This window comes from Phalacrocorax carbo, chromosome 7 (assembly GCF_963921805.1).
Source record: "Phalacrocorax carbo chromosome 7, bPhaCar2.1, whole genome shotgun sequence".
NCBI lineage: Eukaryota > Metazoa > Chordata > Aves > Suliformes > Phalacrocoracidae > Phalacrocorax > Phalacrocorax carbo.
Genome location: NC_087519.1, coordinates 26,406,700 through 26,434,522, shown reverse-complemented (window position 1 = coordinate 26,434,522; position 27,823 = coordinate 26,406,700).

Below are 27,823 nucleotides of genomic sequence, written 5' to 3'. Positions count from 1 at the left end.
TTGCCACCAAGCAACGGCAGCTTGATTTACTCCAAGACTGGTCACCACCATGACAGAGTACATCAGCTGGATAATGTTCTCCCTCAAGGTTTGCTTTGCTGGGTACAAATTCCAGACACCCAGCTATGCAGAGCTCCGGGTCAACCACCAACCAGGACCGAGACAGGACACAGGTCTGCATCAGTTCCAGCTGAGGGGCACACGTGCATAAGAAGCAATTGGTGGAGCATCCACCTGCCTCTGGTGCTCCAGTCCCGATGAGCAGACGTCCATGTAAAGCTAGGTGTACTAGTCAGCTTAAATCTGAAGCAGGGCTCAAAGTCACACTCCAGCTCAGATGCAGAAATGCCTTCCCTACCACCTACTACATCTCTCCTCAGGGGAAAAACTGCAGATATTTCTCTCCTTGTGAAAGACAAAGGCCAGCATATCAAAGTATGGCCCAGCCTGACTTAGGAGTTCCTGGAGTAACAGGGCAATCATGTCTGTCAAGCACGCTGAAACCTTTGGCCCTGAGAGGGGGAAAGGAGGCTACACCAGCACCAACAACATGTGCAAAGTGACACAAAGTGTGTTTCTGTGTAGCTGTATCGTGCCCACCTCAATTCCCACAGCTGTTTCGCTTCATTGGTGGTTGAAATGATTTCTGTATGTTCAAGACAGTGAAGCTCTGCTCTTGTGTAGTCCTCTCCCTGCTTGGTTTATCTGCAGGGACTGAGCCAAGGATCTCTTGACCTGAGAACCTAGAGTCTCGGCTCCCTGAACTCAGAGGTAACAATGCTTTGTTAGCTTGGCAGGAGCAGCCACCTCCAAAGCTCTGCATGTGCTCAGCCACTGGAGAGGGCAAGGAAGAGCTGCAGCAGCCCAGCCCTGGGAGCATTCCCTCTGGACAAAGCAGGTCAAGAATGCACTCTCAGTTCTGTGGATTTCTATTACAGGTGAGAAGGCCTGAGACAATCCAGATGATGTTTCATCTGATTATTTTGTTAATCAAACTGAGATTTTATTTAGAAAAATCATTTTGAAGATTAGTTTTAACACTGATTTGAAACCATGTCCCTTTCCACAATGATTCTATGCCATTTTTCTCCAGATCATTTAAAACTTCAATGGCAAATATATTATTTGAATTGATCTGAAACTATTCCCTGAATTTTTCAATGGTACAAATAATCAAAGCCTCAATTATTTGTACATCTCTTATATGCACACTTTAGATTGCTGATAACCATTTCATAATGCCTTTCACAAAGTGGCTGCATCCAAAACAGCCCAAAAAGCTGTGCTCCAGCTCCTCCACCTGAAGGCCCACATAAAAGAGATTTTATTTTGTAACCCAGCCAGCTTTTGGGTGTCAGTCAGCTCCACGGGGCTGCGATGCAGTGAGCAGCGAGGCCACCCAAAACCCTGAGCGGGCATGGGAACACAGGCGTAACCCGGCTACATCAAGGAAAGCCTGCAGGGAGACTGTGCTTCCAGCTCTGCTTTAGACCCAGGACCACCACAAACAAAGCTCCCGCAGTCACGGAAGAGCCTGCGGGGATCAAACCGCCCCATCTGCCCATAGAGCCCATCCGTTGAGATGCAGCATGAAAACATTAGAGACAGGGCACCCCACCTCCTCTCTGAGCATGAAGCAAACCAAAACCAAGTGCAGAAGATCTGGGAAATACATCACCATGACCTTTCCCTCTAACTCATCAACCCCTTCTTCCTCTGATTCGTACCAATTAGCTCCAACTCCTATGACGCCTGGGAAATTAAGACCTTCATTAGCTCAAAAATGCCAAGACACGGACAGATGAGGTCTAGTCAGACTTTAGCAGAGGGTGAGGACAAACCTTAGTACTTAGGGCATATCACTGCAAATTTCCAAGGGACCAGACTGGAATGGGAAAGGAAAGACAGAACACCCTGCTTGCAATCAGGGCAAAAAGAGGAACAAACCTTTCCTAGTGCAAAACCAAGACAAAAATAAATAACATGTCAAAAGATAAAAAGCAGCGGCAGCACAATAAAACCCAGCAATAATTCTCACCAGCACTGCTCGCTGACACCAGCTAGCCAAGCCTCCGCTGGGATAAATGACATAGAACTTCCTATGATAAACTAATAAAAGAGATTTCTATGAGTAATCATTGATTTGACAGGAAGTCAAACAAATCTATCCATCACCACTGACACGTGTCTACAACCTTCCAAACAAAGCAGCGTCTACAGAGAAAAATTGAGCGAATTGTCCACATTGTCTCAAATGCCACATAAAGACAACCAGCATCAGATGCCTCCATCAAATGCTCCCTGCCATTCACTCCGGGCTCCGTCTTTGATCCATTCTGGATCCACTTCTGAAGCCTACAAACATCAAACCCTGGGCTTCCCCTCCCACATCCTGCCCTGCACTCCTCACACCCTGCATGACACAGTCTCCATCAGAGATAAGGAGAACAAACAACTGAGTGGTTCCATCCCACTCCTCTTCTGCCCATTGATGGATGATGATCTTCTCCAGATTCTTTATTACTGAGAGGGGTCTACCTGGCCCAGAACACAGCCAAACAATTGCTGGTCATTGTAAGCATTTGAGGCTCTGGGCACACCAGGCTGTGGCCATCACAGCTCTTAGCACTGACCTTTGGGGACAAGCCAAATCCCACTCCTCAGCCCAGGAGACCAGAGGCTTGGCCACCTCCTTTAGTTCTGGAAATGTTTTGTTTGTTGATTGCTAATACAAGTGAGGAGTTACAGTGCTTCTCCCAGGTAAATGGTGATTCAGCTGGGCTCTCTGGGAGCTTGGGCTGTGGGCAGGCCCAGGAGGTAGGTGTCATGGGGCTCAGAAGGGCTGGCCTCAGTCCCAACACAGCGAGACAACACCACCACTCCATTATACAGGCTCTCTGCCACTGGTGTGTGACAGCAGCTCAAGACACCATAAAAGCAATCATCATGCTCACACCAGTAAGGCTGGTCTCTAAGAACTCTGTCTGCTGTCTTTAGAGGAATGACAGCTGCGAAGCCCTTCCAGAAGTGCCTATTCTACCAGGCATGCAACACACCTTAGCAATAAAAAAGACCAGGTGGAGCACATCTTCAGATATCTACCACTTTCTCCATTTCCTTCCTATGACCACTTCCTCTCCTCTTTGCTCCTCAGATGTTTAAGCAGAAGCAGTCTGACTGCTCAAGTAAGTGACCTGGGGCAACCAGAGTCTCCCTTTTACTTCTCTTCTAGAATATCACAGCAGCCCTGTGAGATGCCACAACGTGTTGTCACTCTGGCAGAGAGCACAGTTTTGGAGAAGTCAAAGCCAGGTTTTACCAGCCTAGAAGCCAGGGCTCAGCTCCCATCTGTGAATCAAGAGCACAGTCAGAAGCCACAGCACAGCCTGCTTGGTTTGCAGCAATGACTTCGGTCTGCTTCTCCCCCCATCCTGGGTCAGGCCTCCCTCAGTTGAACTGATGAACAGTGAGTCCTTCTAAAATTTTTCATAAAGAGCTAAGTACTCCCTAAAAGAGAGAAAAAGTCCTTACCCCAGTTTCTCAAAGAAGTGCAGAGACTTGAGCCCAAGTCATATGTACACACAAGTCAGCTGGACCCACGGCATCCCAGAGGCCAAGACTCCTTTATCCTGATGCTGACTGCAGCTCGAGTGAAAGCATCTCTAGAAATTGAAACCAAAAGCAAGACCAGCAAACAAAGAGCTGTGCACAGTCACACAGTAAGGCCAGGCTTTAGGCAAGGTTTCCTGAGCTCCAGTCTGTCTCCCTGAGCTATGGGTTACCTGGTTCTTACAGCAAATGCCAAAATCCCCAGCTCCCCCAGCTCCACAGTATGCTGACTTTTCCGGGGCAGCTTCTGCAAACACAGCAACTCCCAGAAAGCAATCACTAAAGGGGTCTGAAGGCAATCAAAGGCACTTCAATTAGAAATGCAGATGATCCCTCACTGCTGATTCAGGACAGCATGGGCTTAGTACTAACCTGTGCAAACATAAACACAACCAAATTCTTTAATCATCACAAAATCAAACCCTTCCACGCTGCACTAGCTAGGCTGTCCTGTGCATCTGTGCTGGCACAAGAGACAGCTTCCAGCTGACACCACGGTAATGATCAGCAGGACTTTTACGCTGACTTTAATCATCACATAAAAAAATTGAGGGATAAAAAAAAATCCTGCTTCGAGTTCTTCCCAAGCAGCTATGTTGATGCATAGAGAACTAGTAGTTAGACATTAACAGAGAAGACTCTTTTTTAATTGTAGGTTTTATTTCTGATTTCAAAAGCAGTGTTTGATCCCAAAGTCCTCGGGGCTTAGATATTTCTAATAGACTCAAATGCAACCCAAACAGAGCATATACCTTCCTTCAAAAATGCCCTGCTGCTAGGCACGTCCCCTTTTAAACAAAGCAGACAGGATTTCTTTGGAAAGTTTATACACTGTTTCTCAATAATATGAGACTATCTGAAACAAAACAGAGTTTGCACAGGATTTGCGAGCTATCCACCTAAAAAAAAAAAAGTCAAGCAAGTGAAACCCCCAAAGCAGCACAATTTTTGACAGTGTTGCTCTGCTAAAACCCTTTTTATTTCTGGTTTTCTTAAAAAAAAAGCAGACAAAACACCTCATAATCAGAGTCTTTTGTATGTTTGTTTGGTAGGTCGAAAAGAAATCCAAAGCTTTCTGGGAAGCTCTGCTGCTGAAGATATAAAACATTTTGAGGATTCACACTGATCTCTACTGCATTGCTAACATGCAAAGGGCAGGGAGATGTGCCATCTCCATGTCCTTAACTATCCCATTCTCTGCAAAGCAGCCTTTTCTTACTGAAAATAGGTTCTGCTTGCCCTGGGCTTTGGGAATGGAATTCACCTAAGCATGTCACACTGTGATTTCAATTTCTTGTAGCTAACAGAGGTGGACTGAAATCGAGGAAATAAAGAATGGTTCAGGCTTGAGCTCTGGAAGGAATAAAGGAAAGGTTGAGGACATCATTGAAAAACATCTTCGTGGAACTGGAGCCAGAAGAGACTGTTCTATGCATAAGAACTTCTTGCTTTCTTGGCTGCTCTATGTCATTTCTCTTCCTCCCTTCTTCCTCCCATACAAGCTAAACCTAACAGTGAGAACTAGACATTGCTCCATGCCTCCCCTCTTTATTAATCCAGAATACCTCAGCCTTGGAAAGCAATTTCTATGTCCTCCTTCAGTCCACTAAGCAGCTTCCATGGTTTCTCTGGCAGCTTCTCTGCTCTCAGCTCCATGCTGAGGTTAAGCACCCTTCAGAAAGTTATAACTGACTGCACAACTCCTTAAAGGATTCTAAAGCAGTAGCCAGGCTCTGTTCACCACCATAGCTCTTCAGCATGCCTTGGGGCAGGTGGCATTCAGGACCAGCAGCAGCTGAAAAGCTTTAAACTTCGTCCATCCCAGCTTGCTTTGGGCTGGGACCACAAGCAGTTCTGGATGCAAGAGCATAAATTACTGTAATCCCTGTGTCCTGCATGCAGCAGTAGAAAGCACTCAGGGGAAATCAGCACTTCATGGAGAACAACTGTTCATTTTCCTTATAATGCAATGTGATGCAGTGGGGAAACAGACAAATATTTTTGTGCCAAGAGAAATGCGTGATCTGAAGACTCCTGTGCTCAGCACAGCCACAGACAATAAGGGAAGAAAGCTCCCCTGGGATGTTGCACCCCTGCCACAGAGCAGCGATTGAAATCATCAGCAGCAAAGGGAGGAGCTGGAAAATCCAGATGCTGCTAGAACAACAGCTTCTCATTTAACTGTAGTTAAGATTTCCCAGCACCTTGCAATGTTTTTGGATCAGTCCCTCTGACAATAGTGGGCTGCCAAGATGCAAAGTGTAGAGGCAGCAGGTGATGGCAGGATATGGAGAAAGGAACTGCAAATATTCAGGAGACTAGCCCAGAACAGAGAGGCAAAGGGTGTTTGAGACTTGGAACTTCCAGGCTGCAGGAGGCAGCTCACAGAAAAACAGATTAGCAGGGGACTTTCAGCAACTACCTGGGAGGTAGATGGGGAGGTAGGGGTGGCAGGACCACATACTTTATCTAAACATGGGTTCTTGAGCCACGGGGTAAGTGTCCCCATACCTGGCTATTCAAAAAATTGTTTTACTCAGATGCTCTTACCACCCTAGGTCAGGATGGGTCACCTATTTGCAAGGGTGTAAACAAAAAAGCTGAAAGGTCAAGTACGTGACTGCCTCCCAGACCTCTTCAAAGGCAAGGGGCAAGAGATAATTCTGCTAAAGGCAGCAGAAGAGAGAATCTCTTGAAACTAGATGTTAATTCACTGAAACAGCCAGTTGGCACGTATCCTGCATACACGAAACCTCACAGGAATGGTTTTGCTCTTCTTAACCACTGGAAGGAAATCACTCATGAAGGAAGGTGCTGCTTGGCTCAAGTTAGTAAGTGGCTGTTCCATGTGATGGTGTGTAGCAGACTGTGGTCCTAATTGGTGCGAAGGGAAGAAGGAGGTGGGATGAAGTTCTTAGTTCCTCCTCCACTGTTCTGAAATCGGGAAATGCCAAATGTTGATATCCTCCATAAATATCTATTTTAAAACATTGCTTCCCCCACCCTTCCTACTGCCTACCCTCCTACACTAGCCAATTTATGAGCACAAACACAACAGCAGCTCCTGGCTCAGTACTGGCTTATGGCAGTAAAAACCAACCTAGATCAGAAACTGACCTTCAGCTTTGCTGTTTTTATCTCATCTGCTTTTGTATGCTTCCTCCCCATGGAAGTGAGTACACTGAGAAAGTCTTCTGATGAGCCATCTGGAGGAAAGGGCAGCCAACCTCCCACTCCCCAAAACACCATAAAGACACCCAGAATGTGGATTCAGAACAAAAAACTAGTGTTGGAAAGGTCCTACACACACCAAAAAACAGAAAACCCACCTCCTAAACCCCAGACATTACTATCAACATTAGTTTTGTCAATGTTAAAAACTAAACACCTCATATTTCCTTTCCACAAAACTTCCCTACCTTCAGGAACACCTAAATATCAGCCGTCTTAGTATTGTCCACAACATGGCAGTCACCCAAGGGGGACCACAGCTTCCTCATTAGGACCAGCATGAGACAATCTAGTGCCTTACTCTCCAGGCTAAGTCTACATCTGTGCCACAGACCTTCTGAAGCAAGATCACCCTGCCCAGCAAGAACAAGGACAGCAAACTGGTCTCCTAGAAGAGTCTCTTAAACATCAGGCATGAGTCCAAAACATGGGCTGCTGACTCTACGTAAGCCTCAATTATCAGGTGTACCTGATGTGTTGACCTAGCTCTATAATGAAAGGTGGGGAAAGGAAACCTCATTAGAAAGTCTTGCTGGTGATTTGATCCAGAACATCGCTGCAGCCTGAAAACAAGGGTAAGACAGTGTCTGGGCTGCAGCAGAAATCTGGATATCAGCTGAAGAAGGATTTTGAGCATCTTCATATTGAACTTATTACCCAGAAAATTACCTGCATGTCTCTGCTGACTAAGGCCCTTATCTCTCCACACCTGAACAAAGGTATTAGCACCTCCTACCATGCCAAGGGTTAGAAAAGGCCTAAGGAAAACTCAGTAGTTCTCTGCTAATGAGCTAAAAGGAAGCCACTGGGGAAAGGGGAGACTGTCGAGTTCTCTTTCCAGCTGAATAATAAATAGAAGGTCTTCAAGAGGAGCATGGACTGAAGATATGAGTCTAGATACCCAGAAGAGTGATCCCCAGAGGGATTGGGCTGTATCCCACCTAGGGAAAGAAGAAAGTCTCTAGTGGGGATCAAGGTGTCAAAAACAGCAGAAGTTAAAACTGGGAATGCTCTCCCTGGAAAGTGGAAATGAAGGAAAGGTCTCAGGCAGTGAGTGGTTATAGGCTGCCCTGAGGGTCCCAGCTGGAGTCCTAATCCTGCTCATGCAGCAAGCACCCATCCAAACTAAACAGCTAAGCATGGAACAATGTCACTTGCACCCCCTTAAGACTCCCAGGAGAACAGGTCTCAGCCTACAGCAAGATCAGATCTACAGGGAGAAAAGCCCAGCACCCCACAATCTTCCCACAGCCTTCCCAAAACCTTACTGACCTCTTTCCTCCTCCTCCACATGCAGCCATCCCCTCAGACAAGCATGTGTGCTATTGAGAGGACACAAGCTGTTCTGCAAGACAGGTCTTTACAGGGGAGAAAGCCTCATAGTTCCCCGTGTCTCACACGCAGGTGCGCTGCCAGTCTGCTCTCAGGAAGAGGAATCACAGCAGAGGAAGATTATGGCTAAGAGACAACCTACAACACGTCCATAGATGGAACATTTTTCACCAGGTTCCATGCCTACAGCCTCTGAAGGAACAAAAAGTGGAAGGTGCCCCACAGCAGAGGACCTCCGAGGCACTATGCAGAAACTGCCAAGGAACAGCAGTAAGTATTTTATTCCTACAACCACAGAACTAAGCAACCCAAAGCAAAAAGTATCCTGTTGCCCTTCAACTCCATCCTAATTCTCTCCTTTACCGGGAAGAGGATGTCTGTTAACAAAACAAAGTGACTCCAAACCCTCCACACTTATCTACAAATGCAATCTGCGCCAAGTAAAAGCTGCAGTAAGCAGAGAGAGGGAACGAATGTAGCATTTCCCAAAGGAACTTTGTGCAGTGAATATCAGCCAAGGAAATGGCTTTTACTGTTTGAATAATGTAAATGGGGAGTTCATTAGCATATTGCCCTTCAATGAAAAAATGACCTATGACAAAATTATGGTTTTGTGAGCCAAGGTCTACTTTCTGATTTTGGTTTCACTTATTTTTCTTTTTTTTCTGGGGTGGTGGAGGGGTGCATTGGTGTGTGGATTAGCTCTCTAAAACACCTGAGCTCTGAAATATTTTGATTAAAGTCTCTTACAAAGGCACCACCAACCAGAAGTAGGTTGGGTGCTTTGCTCGTCTTTCTCCCTCAAATACTGAGCTTTGCCTAAGAGCTTCACCTTCCAGGATGGCCCATGAGCTGACCCAGGAATCTAGAGCGGTATGGGAGATACAGCCTCAGGAGCAAGAGGAGGTGATTTTTTAAATTGGTCCATCTGAACTGACACCTGTGGTGCCCAGTAGGACTTCCAGCTGGAAACTCCATGCTCTTAAAGTATTTTTGGACATCTGGTTACTTGTCACCACTGTCAGAAGTGTTCCCATCCTCAGAATGCCTTCCTTTAAATGTTTTTGTTGTGGTTTCGTTTGTCTTTGTCCAATAAAGCCACATATTTAAAAGAAGCAATTTAGATGTTTATTTTTGTAACATTTCATTCAGATATTTTGCAGATGGAGTATTTTGAGTTTTCATCTCAAAATGACTTCCTGGAAGGAAATGCTTTGCTTGCATAAAAGATTTCAAGCAGTCAACAAGAAACATTCTCCAATGCCATACCTCAGCCTATCCCATACTAAAATATGTTAACATCTTTGTGTGATATTGTGATTTCCAGCAAAACAGACTATTCAGCTCCACCCCCTTGCGGTGATGAGTGTGAGTAGAACCACATCTCTCCTGATCAGGGAACTTCTTTACAATGTCATCTCAAGAGCATCTCATCTCCCATCACTTCAGCTCTGCTTGTAGATGCTGCTTCACTGAGCGTAACGTAGGATACTGCTACGGGAGGTACCAGTTTTGTGTATCATCAAGATATGTTGTTGCCCTTTTCCAGAAGTCTCTTCACTCACCTGAAACCTCATCTCCTTGAAATCCCAGAGGCTCCCCTCTTCAAGTGGTGCACAAAAATCCCTTCAGTTCTCACACCTTTCACCCCGTGAGTCTGTCTTTTCCTAATAAGCTGTTAGGCAGGAGCATCTTTTTTGGAGCTATGTGTTGTTCTGTGAGATAGCAAGAGGGAAGCTATTTTCTGATATAAAGATAGTTTATCTCCCTTGACAGATTTCAAGGCAGTTTTAAAACTCCTAACAATATGCTGGGTTTTCCCCATTATAGCTCTGATGGCGAAGTAGCGATAAGACACGTCAACGTTATTAACCTGAAAATGTTGCAGAATTCTTGAGATGTAACCCAAAGCCTATTAAAATTCTCCTTGTAACCCAGGGGTCACTAAAATAAAGAGCAATGTCTTAATGATGCCATGTGTCTTCACCATGGGCGCTAGGTGTACAGACACTCTCCCTTCTGGCTGCGCTGACTGCGTGCCTACAGCCACCGGCACACCTTCACCGAATACACACAGCGAGCTCTTGGCCACAGTCAACTTGCACAAAATCTTGATGCCCATGTTTAGACAAACAATGCCAGACTCCCACCATCTCCAGCTGACTCTTCCCTAGCCTGACCCTTGGCAGCTGGCCAGTACTCTGGCAGAAGCTTTCACACAAATCACACCTAAATGGTTCTTTGAATGTACTGGAAGTGAAGGCCATCCTTTCTCTAAAGCAGTGTTGCATGTATTTGAAGGGAGATATTTTTCCCCAAATCAAGATTTCATCCTTCCTGGGAATGCAGGGGCCCTCTTCTGAAGTAATTCTAGATTTACTCAACCCTCATTTAACACAGAACTGCCTTTAACAAGGCAGAGTGGATACCTATCTGAGAGTCAGAGACAGCTGGTTTAGCAGGACAGTGCTCTGAAAGGCAGTCCTTAGTGTAAAGCTGGTATCTCTTCAGGATACATCACCTCCCATGTCCTTTTGCTTCAGGCTCTTTCACTTATGCCCAGAGCTAAATACATTATCAACAGCCTACAAGTTAGGCTTGTGCAGTTATATAGTTCTTTTCCCGTTCACAGAATCATGTCAAAATGCTTCTTATTGTACATATCCAAGCAGACAATTTTTCATAAAACAGTTTAAGTTTCATGTTCAGTCCGTGTATAATTTCATTAGCTGATCTTGCTGAAACTAATGACAGGCTCACCAGAACAATAACTAACTTCTCTTACCCAAAGGGCAAGTAACAGCAAGAGCTGCAGGTTTACCAAATCACAGTACAACTATGTATCAGTGCCTGTAATGTGAGCTCTTGCTGTTCTGCATTTGCAGTGCTCTTTGGTAAGGGTTTGTTCAAGAAACTCAGCGATAAGGGTACAGGGGGTGCACACCCAGCTCTAATAACAGGGTCAGCCCACAACAGGAGCGATGCCTCCCCCAGCTCTTCGCTTTGAAGTAAAAACGCACTGTGGCTGGATTCCTTGTGCTGGAAAAGAAGTACACGCCTAAAGACCTTCTGGCTTGACTCCCGGGAAAATGGGGATTTGAGTCTTGGCTCTCCAATGAACTTCTGTGATATTTAGTATTTGACCTATCCTGCATCTTTAGCTGTCTATGTGGAAAGCGAGATGTTGGGCGGAAGGAGGGAAAGGGAGGCAAACAGAAATCCCCTTTCTGACTACAAGGCGCTTGTGGTGTCTCATTGTAAAAGCTAAGCAGGTCCCTTCTAACTAGAACAGAAGCAAAATGAAAGACCAGATAAAACTGTTAAATACTGGCAAGGTCTGAAACTATGATGAACATGATCACAGCTGAGGGGAGAGGTAGAAACAATACTGATTTGGAAACAGAAGAATCAATGATCTAACAAAATCAGTTACTGCTGCCTTCATTAGCATAAGTAGGACAGAAAGCTCTGAAGCTTAATACTACTATTTAGCTGCAAAAAAAAAAAGTTTCAAAAGAATTGGAAAATAGTTTTCAAAATGATGTAGCAGGTACATTAGTGGTTTGCAGCACGTCACCTGGCTATCTGCACACATGTAAAACTTAATGAAGGTTTATTCTAGTACTATAGAGTATTATTTTGACTCTGACACGAGCTTAAGCAATGGTTCAGGTTATCCTGAATTTCTAACCTCGAGGTTAATTGACAATTGTCACTGAGAATGTCTCTACTAATTGGTAAACTCGATGAGACTTAAAATCGTTGGCACTAAGCCTCCGTATTTGGACAAAAAAAGTCTTCCCAGAATCATAACATACAATCAAGTTAAGTTAAATGACCTTTTTGCACCATTTTGATTGCTATGCATTATAAGCTGAATTTCTCATATCCTTTGATGTGCCCAAGGTAAAAGAACGTCATACATTTAGCTCTTTGTTATCCAGCCAACCACCATCTTTGCACTGTATTTGGTTAACAACATTAATCAGAAAAGAAATCTCGAGTCTGTTCCCATCTCTTAAGCAATCTGTGCAGATTTGCACAGACAAGGCTGTTAAAGAGGAGAATGCCCTGGCCAGAGATTTCTAGACACAGTTCTGCCGCAGTCAGGGGTTGGTAGACATTTTGCTGTTTGTTTTCACTTGCTCTTGTGTTTGCTCTTTCTGGCAGGTATCAGATCTTCTACATGTTTGCATAACTCCAAGCACAAGCTGGCACTGATCTCAACTGAAGCATTTGAGTTCCGGTATCATCAAAATGCTAACAAATCCAGACTATGTTGAAAATCACCCCGCAATCTTGTTTTGCATTAATACAGATTCAGTTAATGAAAAAACAGAAAGTAAGCATAGATCTTCGGATGTTTCCTCTATACATTATGCAGACTGGCAATGCCATACTATCTTGGCTGGGCTAAACATTTAATTACAGATTCATTTTCCTTTTCGTTTCCCTGATGACATTTAATCCTTTCAGCTGTTATAAATGACTCCAGAGCTGGTGCTCTTTAACCAAAGCACAAGTTTTTTCATAACCTCTTTTTTATTGGAACATTTGGGGATCCTGATTTTTTTTTTTAATCAAAGCTCTGGGTCAAATTCACTTGCTGGCATAAACAGACCTGACCGCACTGACAACCATGGAGTTATGTTCACTGAATATGCTGCCTTCATTTTTTCACCTCTGAGAAATCATAAGAATGGCTCTTTTCTTACCAAGCCCCTTTATGCCCTTTTCTACCAGAAAGCAGATTAGATCTTCCCCACTTCTCTTCCCCTTGCCCACCAGGACTAGCTTTTATTTTCCCACGCTCTGTCATCTCCACTTGTGAAAGGTAGCAAAAGTAAATATTTCACTTCTTTACTCCTTTTTCAGGGAACAGCTGAAATCCAGCCAGACTGTACAATTGGATTATCCTCATCCAAGAATACAGACATCTATCATTTACTGACTCTTGAAGTCAAACAAGTTATGCAGAGCTCTGTGCAGCACTCCTTTATTCTGCCAGGCCAGTGAATGGGAAATGGCAACAACATTGCAATAAATTTTGGGCCCTTTCAAGATGCTGACTTTGAATGTATATTCACAGGCACAATGCAGGCCCCTGTCTCTTTAACACTTCTTCTCAGCAGTTTGGTTTGGGTCACATTCAGACGCAAAATAACACAGACACAGTATTGAGTGTCCGAACCCAAACTGCACTGAAATAGGTTTGGTCATGCTCAGCAGATCTGATTGAATGGCTATGGCACTAACAGAAAGAGTCCTGGTGATTTCACTTAGCTTGGGATCAGGGTTCACATGAGAAATGTTATCAAAATCCACCCCAAGGCATTTACCTGTGCTGGACCATTGGGCGCAGAGCCTGCACAGCACGGCTGCAAACAAGCTCACTCCAGCCTACCTATTCCTATCTGGCTTCCCGTACACGTTAGAGGGACAAACACCACCATATAGGCTTTCAAGGAAAGGCATTTATTCTGCAGAAATTCCTTCCACGCTGTCTGTACAACTGTTTGTCCATCTGACCATCAGATTCCTATTTCTAGGAACTTAAGTTTCCCCCAGACTGACAGAAGGCTCAGAGTTAATTAAATACTGAGGAATCCTGGGAAAAAAAATATGCTGGGAATGGGGATGAGACAGAGCCAAATTAGTGCCTTGGCTATCACGTGAACTGAGCAAACACCTGCTCTGCATGGCAAGCAGGCCTCTCAGCATCAGCACACACAAACCACTGACCAATCCATCACAGCAAGCACTGCCTTGTGACTGCCGAGTAGTTAAAGGGCATGGAGGTAGGGGAGAGGAACACAGTGGCTGCATGGGAAGAGATAATATTATGAAGGAAGAGGCAGAGGTCAGGAAAGTAGGATACAAATCCAGTGGCTCATTAGTTCTGCTGCTTATGGAACGATTTCCTGGTATCACCTTCATTGCTGGTTGCTGAAACAGCAAAGTTGAGCTCAAAATGTCACAAACTTCTTTCTAATATCCTACCAAAGAAAACCACCTTTTTCAAGCAACGAGGCAGCAAAACAGCCCAAAATGGCAGGAACAACCTCCTTCCCCAACAGCCGTGAAAATAAGCAAGGTCAGAGACCGAAAGTGTGATGTCTAGGGCCTAAGCCTAATTCCACTGACATTGTTGGGAAAATGCTTAATACCCTCCAGCTGCAACATCTAGCCACCACTCCTCATAGCCTCAGGGTCAGAGCTCACAACAGAAGGAGGCTGTTTCTGCCCCAGCTGCAGGTGGGGCATCATCCTGACATCAGAAGAGCCCGTGCTGGGCGCCTCGAGTCTGGTTACTGCAAGTAATCCTTGTACATAACTTTGAGCGCTGTCTCCTTCAGTCTTAACCCCTTCCACTGGAGCCTTCCCTGTGATCCAGGCAGGCCCAGAGCCACAGGGTCCACTTGGCATGTGCCTCATCCACACCAGAACCAGTAAAGCATCTGGGAACCAGGCACAAAAGTCCCTTTGCGGTCTCCAGTCTCCAAGAGGCCTCACCATACCCCCGATGACAGCACAGCTCCCCAGTGTCTATGCTGGCCACCTTCCTGCACTGACCAGTCTCAGAAGTACAGCTCTTCAGATGGGTTCTGTGGTGCTCCCAAAAGTTAGAAATCACACGCAAATGCACTTGCAAAATTATTCAGGCTACAAAGTCAGAGACACCTAACAAGAAGCATGAGCTCTGAGGGGTCAAAATTAAGTGATATAACAATATGATCAGGCAGCATGGCCTTTGTGAAGAGGTGACATGATTAGAGTGGAGCCAGCAGAGCAACACTCCAACTCCCACCTCTCCATTTTCTGCAAATATCTGGCACGCTCCCAATATGTCCTTCAAGGACAGCTTTTCTCCTTATTCCTGTGCCAATCCTCCTCTCTTCTGTCATTGTCCTTTCCTCCCCCAGTACCAGCCACCAATTTTGACTGTCACCCACCACCTTCTCCTCTATGTCTCTCTGGGAGCCTTTTGGGCAACAAGCATGTCTGGCTCCCCCTTCTCCTTTGGGGGAGGATGAGAAACCTTTGTGTGCTGACTTGGACTTCATGCCCCTGTCTTGCAATGCTGACAAGCACCTGTAAAAGCACCTGGGACACCAAGCACAGAAGGAGGATATGCTTTGGAGAAGATTTCTCATAGCAGGCAGGATAAATGAACCCATGGGGTCTGCTTTGGAACAAACCCTTTGAGCATAGGTAGCTTTGACAGGAGCAGGCAGGGCAGCAGCCCCCCGAGGACTTACAGAAATTCCCATTTCTGCAGCAGCTCCCAAGCTTGAATCCCATGTATCCCACTTGTTAGGCTCTGGCACCTGGGAGTCCATGGCAGCAGCACCAGGATTTGTCTGCCCCTCTTCAGTGCGAGGAGCCAAAGGGTGCAGGGACTGCTCTTCCAAGGTCTAGGAAGACAGCAACTCATGCAAAATCTCAGTGCATACCCAAAAAGCCACCATGCTCCAGGTTCCTGAGATGAGGAAAGAAACCTTGTGCAAAAGTCCAGCTGGAAAAGAGGGACTGGAAGTGCAATATCCTCCAAATCACAGTGAGGCAGGTTATTTTCCAACTATCAACAAGTTGTTTGCAGTCAGCCTTCTCCTGCGTTTCTCCTGCCTCAATACCCATCCTTCATGTTACAAAGCAAGAGAAGCAAACTTTACACAGGATTTGGCACAGCAGAGGCAGGTACTATGCCAGCATCTCACACTGGCTCCATCAGTACACATTTGTACAAAGGGGTACCAAATCCTGCTGCGCTGCTCTGCTCTGGCACTCCTTCTAGCTCTGCTGGTGCAAACCCATTCTGTTATTTTTTTTCCAACCTTGGGCCTGTCTTGAGCAAGGCCGGCTAAACACAGTAGACCCCACACCACACAGTCCAGTCTGGCATATGGGTGTACTGGTCGGGGACCCCCATAGGATTCATTTGACTCGTAACCCACCCACCACCCTGGTGGAAAAGAGAAACCAGCGAATCAACCAACCCCCGTGTGTTTGTCAGGTCTTCCCTGTCACTTCCCTCTTGACATTTCCATAATCCTGCTGTGCCTGCAATTAAGAATTTAAACAAAACGCCTGCTGCTTTCCTCCTCCTTCATAACACAGAGTAACAGATCTCCACAGGCACCAACTCCTGCTGAAATGAAATGATAAAAATGAGCATCCGAGGTCAGAGGCTTTTTCACAGCTGCCGAGGGATGCGAGAGATAAAAGGACAGGAGTGTCAGAATTTCCTCCTCAGGATGTGAAAGTGTAGCACGCAGCCCGATTACATATTTATTTATGGGGAGATACACTGATAGCATCTGTCAAACCTCATTGCAGAGCTAGGAATTCTGCTAGTCAAACCATGCTCAGCCCTGTGAATTGCCTTACTGGCTCTAGCAGTAATCACCATCGAGGCAGTGGTAGGTGGGTTTAAAGGTCAGATGAGCCATTCCTGGTGGAAGCCAAGGCACAGCAGAAGCCTCTCTTGCCTGCAGGGCCATTACACCTTCAGTTCAGAGGCAGCCTGCAGCCACAGACAGCCCAACTTTCAGCAGTCTTTATTCTAATACCAATTATTTTCCTACTGGGGTCAAACACAAAGATTGGACGGGATCGAGAGCAGTCTCCAAATTTTCACCCCAAAGCAAATTCTTTCGATGGCTTCTACAAGAAAAGATGTCTTCCAACCTGATGTATCCCAGCCTGGGTCATATGCACTTGGGGAGGTTCTGCCTTCAAGCTACAGCAGCTTGTGAAAATCTTATGGAGCAAACAGGACCCTCATCATCTGCCAGAAGCTGGCAGGCACCACTGATGGATCAGCGACACCAGTATGTACCAAACTCAGCCACAGCCCTAATGTTTTACACCATTCTTCAATATTACATGCAAGACACAACTTGTCCTGCACATAGAATCATAGAATCATTAAGGTTGGAAAAGAACTCTAGGATCATCATGTCCAACTGCCAACCCAAGACCCCCAGGCCTCCTAAACCATGTCCCAAAGCACCATGTCTTCACGTTTTTTGAACACCTCCAGGGATGGTGACTCCACCACCTCCATGGGCAGCCTGTTCCAGTGCCTCGCCACTCCTTCAGTACAGAATTTTTTCCTAATATCCAATCTAAAACTCCCCTGATGCAGCTGAGGCTGTTTCCTCTCATCCTGTCACTAGCTACTTGGGAGAAGAGACCAAAACCCACCTCACTACAACCTCTTTCAGGTAGTTGTACAGAGCAATAAGGCCTCCCCTCAGCCTCCTCTGCTTCAGACATGAACCAGAACTCATTGTTCCCCTCCCAAAAATACATCACTCACCGTTCTAAGTGACCTAGACCTTGCTAAAACATTTCAATAGCCCTGACTGCTCCTTCTGATGCATGGTTTCTTGCAACAATGAATATTACTGGTGCTGCCCATTTGCCATCCTCTAATGGGTGCCTCTAGAATTCCTCAGCATCTCCCCTAGCTTTGACTGACCAGTATAATTGTGCCACATGCACATCTTGCCAACTTAATTCCATATTGATAAATGTCTTAACTTCAAATAATGAATAGGGAGAGCTAGGGACAATAATTGCTCGTTATTTTCCCATTATTTTTGCTTTGGTGATATGTAAATTAACTGAGGATCTTTGCAGTTCTCTATTTTGACAATTCAATGGCATTAGCCATTTCAGCAGTTGCTTTAACAAGTCTAATTTGCTAGGTTTATTTCCAAGAAATTATGCCACTAGCAATTTGTCTATTTACTCACAATCCCTTTGGCACTCAGTCTGAAAGTGTCTGCCTGTATGCCCCATAAGAAAGGCTCATTACTTTCCCAGTTCCTGTCCTGTGATCCTTATTCTACAGAATATAAAAGAATAATAATTTAAAAAAATAAAAAATCCCAACCCTACACTAAAAAGACCAAGCAAAAAATCTTTGAACACGTTCTTTCACTGAGGATTAAAGAAGAAAAAGGAATCATAGAATTGTTAAGGTTGGAAAAGACCCTTAAGATCATCGAGTCCAACCGCTAACCTATCACTGCCAAGTCCACCACTAAACCATATCCTCAAGCACCACGTCTACCCTTCTTTCAAATACCTCCAGGGATGGAGACTCAACCACCTCTCTGGGCAGCCTGTTCCAATGTTTGACAGCCCTTTCGGTGAAGAAGTTTTTCCTAATATCCAACCTAAACCTCCCTTGATGCAGCTTGAGGCCATTTCCTCTCGTCCTATCGCTTGTTACTTGGGAGAAGAGACCGACCCCCGCCTCGCTACAACCTCCTTTCAGGTAGTTGCAGAGAGCGATAAGGTCTCCCCTCAGCCTCCTCTTGTCCAGGCTAAACAACCCCAGTTCCCTCAGCCACTCCTCATAAGCCTTGTTCTCCAGACCCTTCACCAGCTTCGTTGCCCTTCTCTGGACAAGCTCCAGCACCTCAATGTCCTTCTTGTAGTGAGGGTCCCAAAACTGAACACAGTACTCAAGGTGCAGCCTCACCAGTGCCGAGTACAGGGGCACAATCACCTCCCTACTCCTGCTGGCCACACTATTCCTGATACAAGCCAGGATGCCATTGGCCTAATCCCATGTTACTCTATTTCTTATCCGTTTAATTGACTGCAATATCCATTTGGAGAATCTGGCAGAGTGGGATGTGTGTATCTATTATTTGTGTATTTATCTGTTTTCTAGAGTTAACTGGTGCCCATTCTACATTACTGAAGCTCCGTGTACCTGTCAATCAGCTGAGCTCAACAACAGCCAGCTACAGCGAAGGATCAGGCCCATTCTGTGGTGCCACAGCAGAAGTCCATCTCATTGTTCAAACAGCTATGGTACCACCATTGAGGTCACTCATCACGTAACTGCCAGGTGAAGATGGTAATGAAGTGGGCCATCCTTCGGAGTTGGCAAAAGGCGCAGCAAAAAAGTCTTTGCTGGAGAAGCATTAAGATAGATGGTCCAGTTTAACTCACTGCTCTCTGATGTGGGAACCTTGCAAACCAAAAGACGACTTCGTACCCTGAAAAGCCAGAGACTTCTACAAGTCTGTGTTGCTATTGCTTTATATTTTACATTGGGAGCATTCAGTGCTGCTACAAAGGGTGGCGGAGGAAACAGAAGTGTCTCAGGATGCATAAACAGTAATTAAAGTGTTGTGCTATCAGACTGCTCAAACAAGACAGCATACCTTAATGCATCACAAATCACTGTTTCTGGAGCTAACATGTATTGATCATTCTGCTCCAGCAGTTTCACCTGCACTCTGACCACTAACCAGTTTCTGCTAGAATTAGAGATGTCAAACATCTCTCGGTGCAGACAGACAGACAGATCTTTCTGAACCTATTCACAACCAAACCAGGGACAAGTTCAGGATCTTGCCATTCCCCTCAGTGGAAGGAGGAGGGGTAGAAGGAGTGTTGTCTACCAGACATTTTGAACCAAGAGGTCACAAAACCAATCACTTTGCCCTACCCAAGAGCTGCTAGACGAGAAGTCCAGGCAAACAATACATTTTTTTCTTTGATTGATTTGCACATTGTGAAAGTTGGGAGTGAGGAGAAGAGAGCAAAGGGAAACCTATTCTGGCTTGACTACAATATCTGCTTCAATGAAATTGAAAAAGTCTTTTTGGAACGCTTCTGAGCTTCTCAAAAATAAAGTTAAGGAAAGGTCTGAAATGAAAAGTCAGCTCAAGAAAAAAAAGGAAAAAGAAAGTTTGGAAAATGCCAGCAGAAACTACTCTTATTTTTCTCCCCAGGGGTTTTTATTCTAAAACAACCTGGTCATGATTAGCATCTGTGTTAGCAAAACATCTTTTTGTGCAAAAACAAATAAACCCCAATATAATGTCTCCAAGGGCAGTTCATATGTGAAGAGAAGGGCCCAGGTCTGAACTGGTAGGAAATCAGTTTCATTTAAGCACTTCAAATGCAAGAGCTATGGCTTTGTAGAAAGCTACCCCTCCCTCAGCTGGCCCTAGGCAGACCATGGAGGAAGAAGGAACAGAAGCAATGGAGAGTCATAGGTTTCTCTCTCCCTCTTTTCCTCCCGTAGGACATTCCTTAGTGATACACCGACCCATGTGGCATAGTAGCAGTTATGGGGCAGCACTGCCCTTCATTCACAAGAGGACTGCATCAGCCCCTGATAATCCTTAAATGCTGGACTTTCAAACACAGCTTAAGGTGACTGCAGGTGTTTCTGCAGATTTCTGGATGTAGAAGTGTGACTTGAGCTGCCTTGCCCAAGCATTTCACTTGGAAACCAGCAAGTGTCGTACACCTGCGTGCTTTCCAATCCTTTGCCAGTCAGGAAGTCCTGCATGATTTTATGCTTTGGCACACTAGAATGGCTATGCACCTTCTGGACTACCATCAGCTTGCAGGATACTACCAGAATTTTAATTTCTCTGTATTCAATTCACCACTAAGCACAGAGGCTTTGTTGGCTTTCTCCCCTTTATCACCGTATAATCTTTACATTCACCATATTCTTCATATCAGGAGGGGGTCAGTCTAGTCCATGCATTTTCTGTAAATTCCGAGTACCTGATTTGCACATACCACTACACACGGTGTGAACTATTGCCACAAAAATTTGTTGCATCACAAACAGTATTTCTACAGCTCATGCTAAAGGGCTAACTCTGTAACTGGTTGCACATCAGCGAGCAACAGAATCTTTCCTTGGATGCCTCCCATCTGAGACACAATCAGCATTAGTAAATTAGCGCCAACATTGACTTAAGCACTTCAGATCTGCACCTGTTTTGGACTTCAAGGGGTTGTCTGACAACAAGGTGACACAGATCCATAGGAGGTATAACCCCAGTATAAACCTGGTATCTCGTTATCAACTGGTATCTCATTACCATGTCTCAGCCTTAGCATTTTAGTGTAGGAGCTGGGTCCCAGCTGAGGGCCTCTTGCAGAAGGCAGCAGCTCCCCTAATCCATCTTCCCTTCCCATTTGGTGGTGGCAACCTTCTGCCAAAGGGATGGGTCAGATGACGTCATTCCCTGGACTGGATGTTGCCAGCTGGAGTACACACAGTGGTGATGCACTCATCCCATCCTGAGACAAACCAAAAAATTCATGCAACACGCTACTCTAACAAAGCTCCCTCAGGCCTTCAACAGGGACAGAAAGAGCATGCCTGCTAGTATGAGCCCGGCTACTAGATAATGCCTGCAGCATTTAGCTCCAACCAGCTTCCAAAACCCAATACATCTATAGATACGGCCTCCCCACCTGGAGTGCAACTCCCCCAAGAAGCGTGAAGGTGGTTCTCCAAGTGTCAGCCCAGAACAATCTGAGAGCTGAAACAAGCAACACGTAAAGACTGCACGGAAATGATAAAAGCGGCAGTTGCAGGTAAACTACTGGAGTCACAACACGTAGCACATGGACAGGTACAACAGCCAGCGCCAGGAGTGGTGGGAAGCGATACCTCTCTCAGCCAGAAAGTTCATGTACTAAGCACTCAGATCCTCAGAGCTCTGAGGTCTGTGTCTCTGCCTGGAATAATAACAATGCACTGAAATGACTTGCTGCCTTTGGTTACTGGTATCGTGAAATAACAGCTCCCTGCTATCATAGTATAACAGAGAAGGAACAGGAGGGGGGAAAAAAATGCACACCCAAAAGCACAAAAAGCCTGAAGCTGTTCAATAGAGGACTTGGACAAACCCAGGCAGAATAACCAATTGCTGCACATAAATGTGATTTCTTGCGTATGTCTGGTACTGTGCAATGCAGACTTTTCCCCCCACCCCCTCGCCTTCCTCCAACCATCCGAATTCCTCTTAAGGAGAAGAAAAGGGAGAGGAAAACGAAGAGTGTCCCCACATCCCGGTTGTCAGACGACAATCTCTGCACTCTGCTTACAGTTTTCTGTTTTACCAGTGAGCTGGTTTTGTAAGGAGCTAAATTATGCACAGGAATCAATGAAGGCTGCTGCAGCATTTCCAGCTGCCGCAGGGAAAGATTGTTGCTGCCACCTGCAGTCTAACCTCTGGAGACAGCTTTCTTCTTAAAACACCTGGGTCAAGCGGATGGGATGTACGGGGCTAAGGAGGTGTCATCTCTGCAAAAGAGAGGCTTGTAAAGGTTTTCATGTAGCCAGGATCCTGCTGGTCCCATGGCACGTGCCGTCTTTTGATGCTAAATGACATAAAATGCTTTGCCAGCTCTACATGACCCTCCAAGCTGACAGAAATTCAGGCAAATATGTTATTTATAAATGGGTAACAAAAGTCTTTGAAGAGAACAATGAGATAGCAGAGATCACATGTCTGGAAGGGATATTGGCTTTATTCCGATATCACACAAAAATACAACCCAAAGCCTCAGTATGAGAATCTAACAGATCCAACAGCCTATGTGCAAGGGTATTTTTGCAGTAGGGAACATCAGGATAACATCTAGGTTTGTGCAAACTGGGTGATTTGAATCTGAGAAGAGATGTGCAATTAATACTTGAGCACAGATTGGATATGTGGCAATCCTCCCAAAGCCAGAGGTAACGTTAAGCATCTACTTCTCTATAAAAAGAGAACTTAATCTCAAAGGACTCTAGATGTTCACATTCTATGAAGGCACAATGCCAGAATATGGAAAATAGTTACTTTCTTTGTGAAACCTTGCCTAATCAAATTTTACTACTAAAATCAGCAGTCCCCTCAAGAGGAAATTGAGCACAGACATAAAGAAACAATTCTGCATGAAAAAAAAACCCAAACAACGCAAAACCAAAACAAAAACCACCCCCATCAAAACACCCACCACCACCACCCCCCTATTAAGAGCCTGCAGACCACAGATATGCACAGAGTCATAAACCTCAGATCTCCACAAACTGAAAACAAAACACCAGGAAAACTGGAACAGGAAAAAAAAAGCCATCTACAGGTAAATTGTTCCTCAAACCCTGTTCTAGTGTGAGGAAATAAAGCTGCAAGTGACCTGCCTGGCCCTGAAATGAGAGCTACTGTGCCAAAAAGAAATAGATGCCGTAACAAAAGCTATTGGCTAATGGACATGACTAACAGTAAGTTTAAACCTTTGTAAAATCCCCCCAGAATTCTCTATGTAAATCAATCTCTAGTTTAAGAGGGAATGAAACTTATACCAAATTATTACTCAAAAAATATTTATGAATTAGAAAGCCCCTACAAGAGTTAATAAGGGGGATCACAACCCCTCGCTCTGCACACAAAATATAAGGCGTCAAACGTTGGATTCATATTTCAGCATTACTTTGGTGCTAAATGTCTACTGATTTTGATAGATATCCATCACCCAAATAAAATTTGAGGGTCTGAACCTGAAAGTCTAAGCATAAAAATATACTGCAAAGGAACATTTAAAATCCATGTCTAAAATTAGTCGTTTGACAAAGGGAGGTATAATACTGCTGTAATCCCTCCTTCCTGCACTATTTTATTTTGCCCTCTAACCTCACATATAGCTAAAAGCATATGTTTTCTGTAAGCTATATTACAGCTCAAAAGGAAGGATTCTCCTCCATGTTCTGTCATATGATGACAGGTTTCCACCATTTAACCCAAGTCTACTGTTACCTGCTCAGACAGAAGTGAAAGTACTCAGGTTTGTTGACCAGTTCCCACAGGTTTAATGCAAGTACAAGTTGTTCAGCCTGGCTCTGTAAATTTGAAAAAATGCATTTAACAATTTCAATAATTTATGTCTGCATAAAAAAATCCCTCTGATACCAGTCTCTTTTTAAAAGATGTCTTATCCTCTTCCCAATAAGGAGGAAAGATGCAAAGATATCCTAATCTTTGAAAGAAGGTGTCTTCAAACCTTCCACACTACTCGTGAATGAAAATAAATCCATAAGAAAGAAGAGCTCATGCTTTGAATGTTAACATATTGTAGTATCAATTATGATATTTATCATGCAGCAAATTAGAAGTTAGCAACCATTTATAGTACAATTCCGGTAAACATTATTGCCTTTCCCAGCATATATACACACCCACACAATTAATCAGAGAAAAAACTCTTCCTAAATAAATGCAAGTTTCTTCATCAAGGCAACTTTGTTTTACCAATTCCACACCACGTGTTTCATACAGACTGACACCCCACCCCAGAAGGGCCGATGCTCAGAGAAACCAGTGGGAAGGCCTTCCCCTGCTCCCTTACCGCTGCATGGGAGCTGCTTGGTCCAGAGAGAAATAGCAGTGCTCCTCCTGCCCTCCGAGGTCCACAGGGGCTGCTTTGGCTGGTGGCACCAGGATGTACCCCAAGGCTGCCTCGAGCAACCCTGCACAAGGGGTGGTCAAGGAAAAGCATGCCTTCGCAGGCCACCTCTGCTCCCCAAGGGCAGCACAGCTCCCTGGGCACTACATAAAGAGGTGTCCAGGTGGCTGTAACTGCCCCTGGGGCACAAGCAGGTTTAGAGACACCCCAACATCAGCGATACAAACGGAGCACCAAAGCACAAACCCCAAAGTCTTCCTTTAAAAATACAAACCAAAGCCCCGTTGACCAATGCAGAACACCGCACCTGGTTCGGCAGCGCCTGCCAGGGGCTGCCCTTCACCCCGCCAGCTCCTCCGCCGGTAACGGAGCACAACCACAACCCTCAGCAAAGCATCAGGCCCTACAGAGCAGGAAAGAAACACCAGCAAAGGTGTGAACTGCCCCGTTCACCTCAGCAGAGCATTAACTCAAAAGCCCACTCAGGAAACCAGAAACAGACCCACGCAGCCCCCTCACAAACAGCCGGAGAGGGCCCTCGCACCCCACCTCCCCACTAGCCCCACGCACGGCCAGCACCGGCCGCCCTGAAGCGGCTGGCAGTGAGGATTACCGGAGCAGGGGTACCCACCGGCTTCCCCACGCAGGCACGGTCCGAAGGGTCTCCCCCACGGCTTCCCACCGCCTCTCACCCCCGCCGCCACGGCCCGGCGGCACCGCCCGCTGCCGGCTGTGAGGGGCGGCCCCGCGGGCGGGCCGGGCCGGGCCGGGCCGGGCTGAGCCGAGCCGGGACCCCGGCCCGCGGCCCTGCCCCGCTCCTGCCCGCCCCGGGGGATGGCTGGAGGTGGCTGGGAGCTAGGCTGTAGTCAGCCCACCCGTCAGACGGTTCAGCGGGTGTTGGGGAGCCTGCCACGCATACGAGGTGCGGAGCATGGAGCCCTTTGTCGGAAAAACCTCCGAAGAGAGGCTTGTCTAAGGCTAACAGGGCTATTCGATTTATAATCGAGAGATGGTAGGTCATGGGGGAGATGCATAAAGGAAAGCGCAAGGCTTTGCTTTAAAAGGAGAATCAGGGGACATGGGCACAGAGGCAGAGTCAAAGCAAAACCAAACGGACTCGATGCTCCATGTGAGAAACAGAGCCTGGCGCAGCAGCAGGCACGGTGCTCAGCACAAGGGGGTCGGTGCTGCGCAGGCAACGACGTAGATATTGTTAGAAACTGGGAAAAGCCACCATCCTGCCTTGGGGAAAGCACGAGCAGGCCCTCCCCTGGCGCTCGCCTTTCACTTCCCAGCACATGTAGGACAAAGAAGAATTTCCAGGGAAGTTTTTTTGCCTATTCACATATGCCCTGTGTTATTATTGTTTGGGTTAAGGGTTGTCATGAGAACGTGCATGTGGAATTACCACATGTGGACAAGGACCATAGCCAGATATTGGCTCACTGATTCATTCCCTCACAATCAAGCCCTGAGCAGATATTTCCATGGGGGTGCTGGCTGGCTAGTCGTGGCTTCCACACTTAGCTCAGGCAGGCATGACTCTTCCCAGAACTAATAAACTAGGATAGTCTTTTCTAAACTGCTTTTCTGATAAAAAAGATCATTAGCATTGCCCTGAAAGAACACCTGGAGCACAGAGCTGTCTCATCACTCCCCACACACTCACACCCAGGCTTGAAAGACTCCTCAGCACCTGGCAGCTCAGGAGTTTCAGAGCAAATTTAGGGCTTTCCTTTGTTTCTGGATGAAATCAGTGTGAAACCCATTTCAGCTGTTCTCTCCTCAGCCATCACAGACCAAGGTGTGAGAATCAGGTGACCCATGCAAGCCTTTCATGACTTGGTCTCCATGTCAGCTTTTTCCTTATTTACTGGATAGTTCAGGGTGGTTTTAGTCTGGGAGACTAAAGCAATAATCCAGGGGAAAAAGATTTTTATATCCAACCTTGGGTTCTCTGGTGACAAATATGAAGTCTGTGGTTATGGGTAAGTGCACAGAGTCCAGGAGAGAGGAAAGCGGTTATCTGTTGCTGCCAGTCCTGCTCATAGCCCCTGTGACATCCTTCAGTGGGATATTGTTGTTCTCTGCCGGCAGGAAGGTTTTCTGCCACTTCAGAGGCAAAGCTCGCCATTTCTCCCACTTCCCAGGCAAGGGAATGCAATACAACAAGGTTAGGTGGCGTCAGAAGCTGGGCAGGAGAAAGAAAAGAAACCAAATACAGTAGCCCAGGGTCTCTTACGCTTAAGCCACTGAGTGTTAGTTATAGATAAGGCCCTTCAAAGACTTTGTTTTATTTCTTTAAAAACAAGCTGGCTGGAGCCAGCACTATGAATTCATGGAGGAAAGCTCTTTCCCAAGGCCAATACTGCCTGTCCGGATGATCCCATAATTCTGCTGAGGTCCAACATTTCATTTGGCCTCCCCAGCAGACCTGACCTTGCAGGAATATTTTCTTGGCATGAATTGCAGAGAAACTATGAAGAGAAGGTATTAAATGCTTTCAAAGGAGATGAGAGCAGAAGGGTTTTCTGTTTCTCGCTCTTTACTTGGTGATAAAGAGACGACAAACTGCCAGAATTTCATAAAACCATGTTTGTTAATGATCTAGAAATGCAAAGCCTGGCTACAGATATATGCTGTTCTTTGAAGGAGGTTCTGGTGGCTTCTGCAAAAGAAAACATAGAAACCTAATGCTAATAATATGCTAAATAATTAAAAGAGATGTTTTCTCATTCCTCTGTATTACGGATGAGGGTGGAAGACAACAAGGGGATTAACGAAGGAAGGAAGATAAAGTGGAGAAAAGCTCTTATTTCCGGTAAAAGTGATGAGTTTACTCCAAGGAGGTTAAAAAAGAAGAAGAAAAAAAAAAAAGTCAGCGATTGGCCCTGCAGTTATTCCTGAACTGGGAGGCAGAAGACACAAGCTAAAGCTATCTATGATGGAATGTTTGCACATCAGGGTCACAGAAAAGCAATGGCCCTCCTCCTATGGGGATGGGTTGGCCCACAGCTCAGGTGGAGGCTGTACACACAGGTCTTATATCTCAGGACCTGAAGGTATGCGAACTGTGCTCTGAACACCGGGCGATAGTCCATCAGTGCGGCACCGTTCAAGAAAGTTTGGACTGATATATCTTTCTCTTTCCCTCAGTTTCCTCAGTCCCTTTCTTGGTCCCAAAGGTAGATATGTTTCCCCCAAAATTTTTAAGACAGGAGTATGAATCATCTCAGCAGCTGGTACCTTTTCAGGAGCTTGACACCACTGAAGAGCAAGTGTCAAGGAAATCTGGGAGCTAAGGTATACATCTGCCCTGAGAGATAAGCACAAAATGCAATTACGTTATCCCAAGACAAGTGCTTAGTAGAGACTTTCCACCTCTCCTTGATTTAATTCAGGCTTTTTTCCTTGAAAGTGA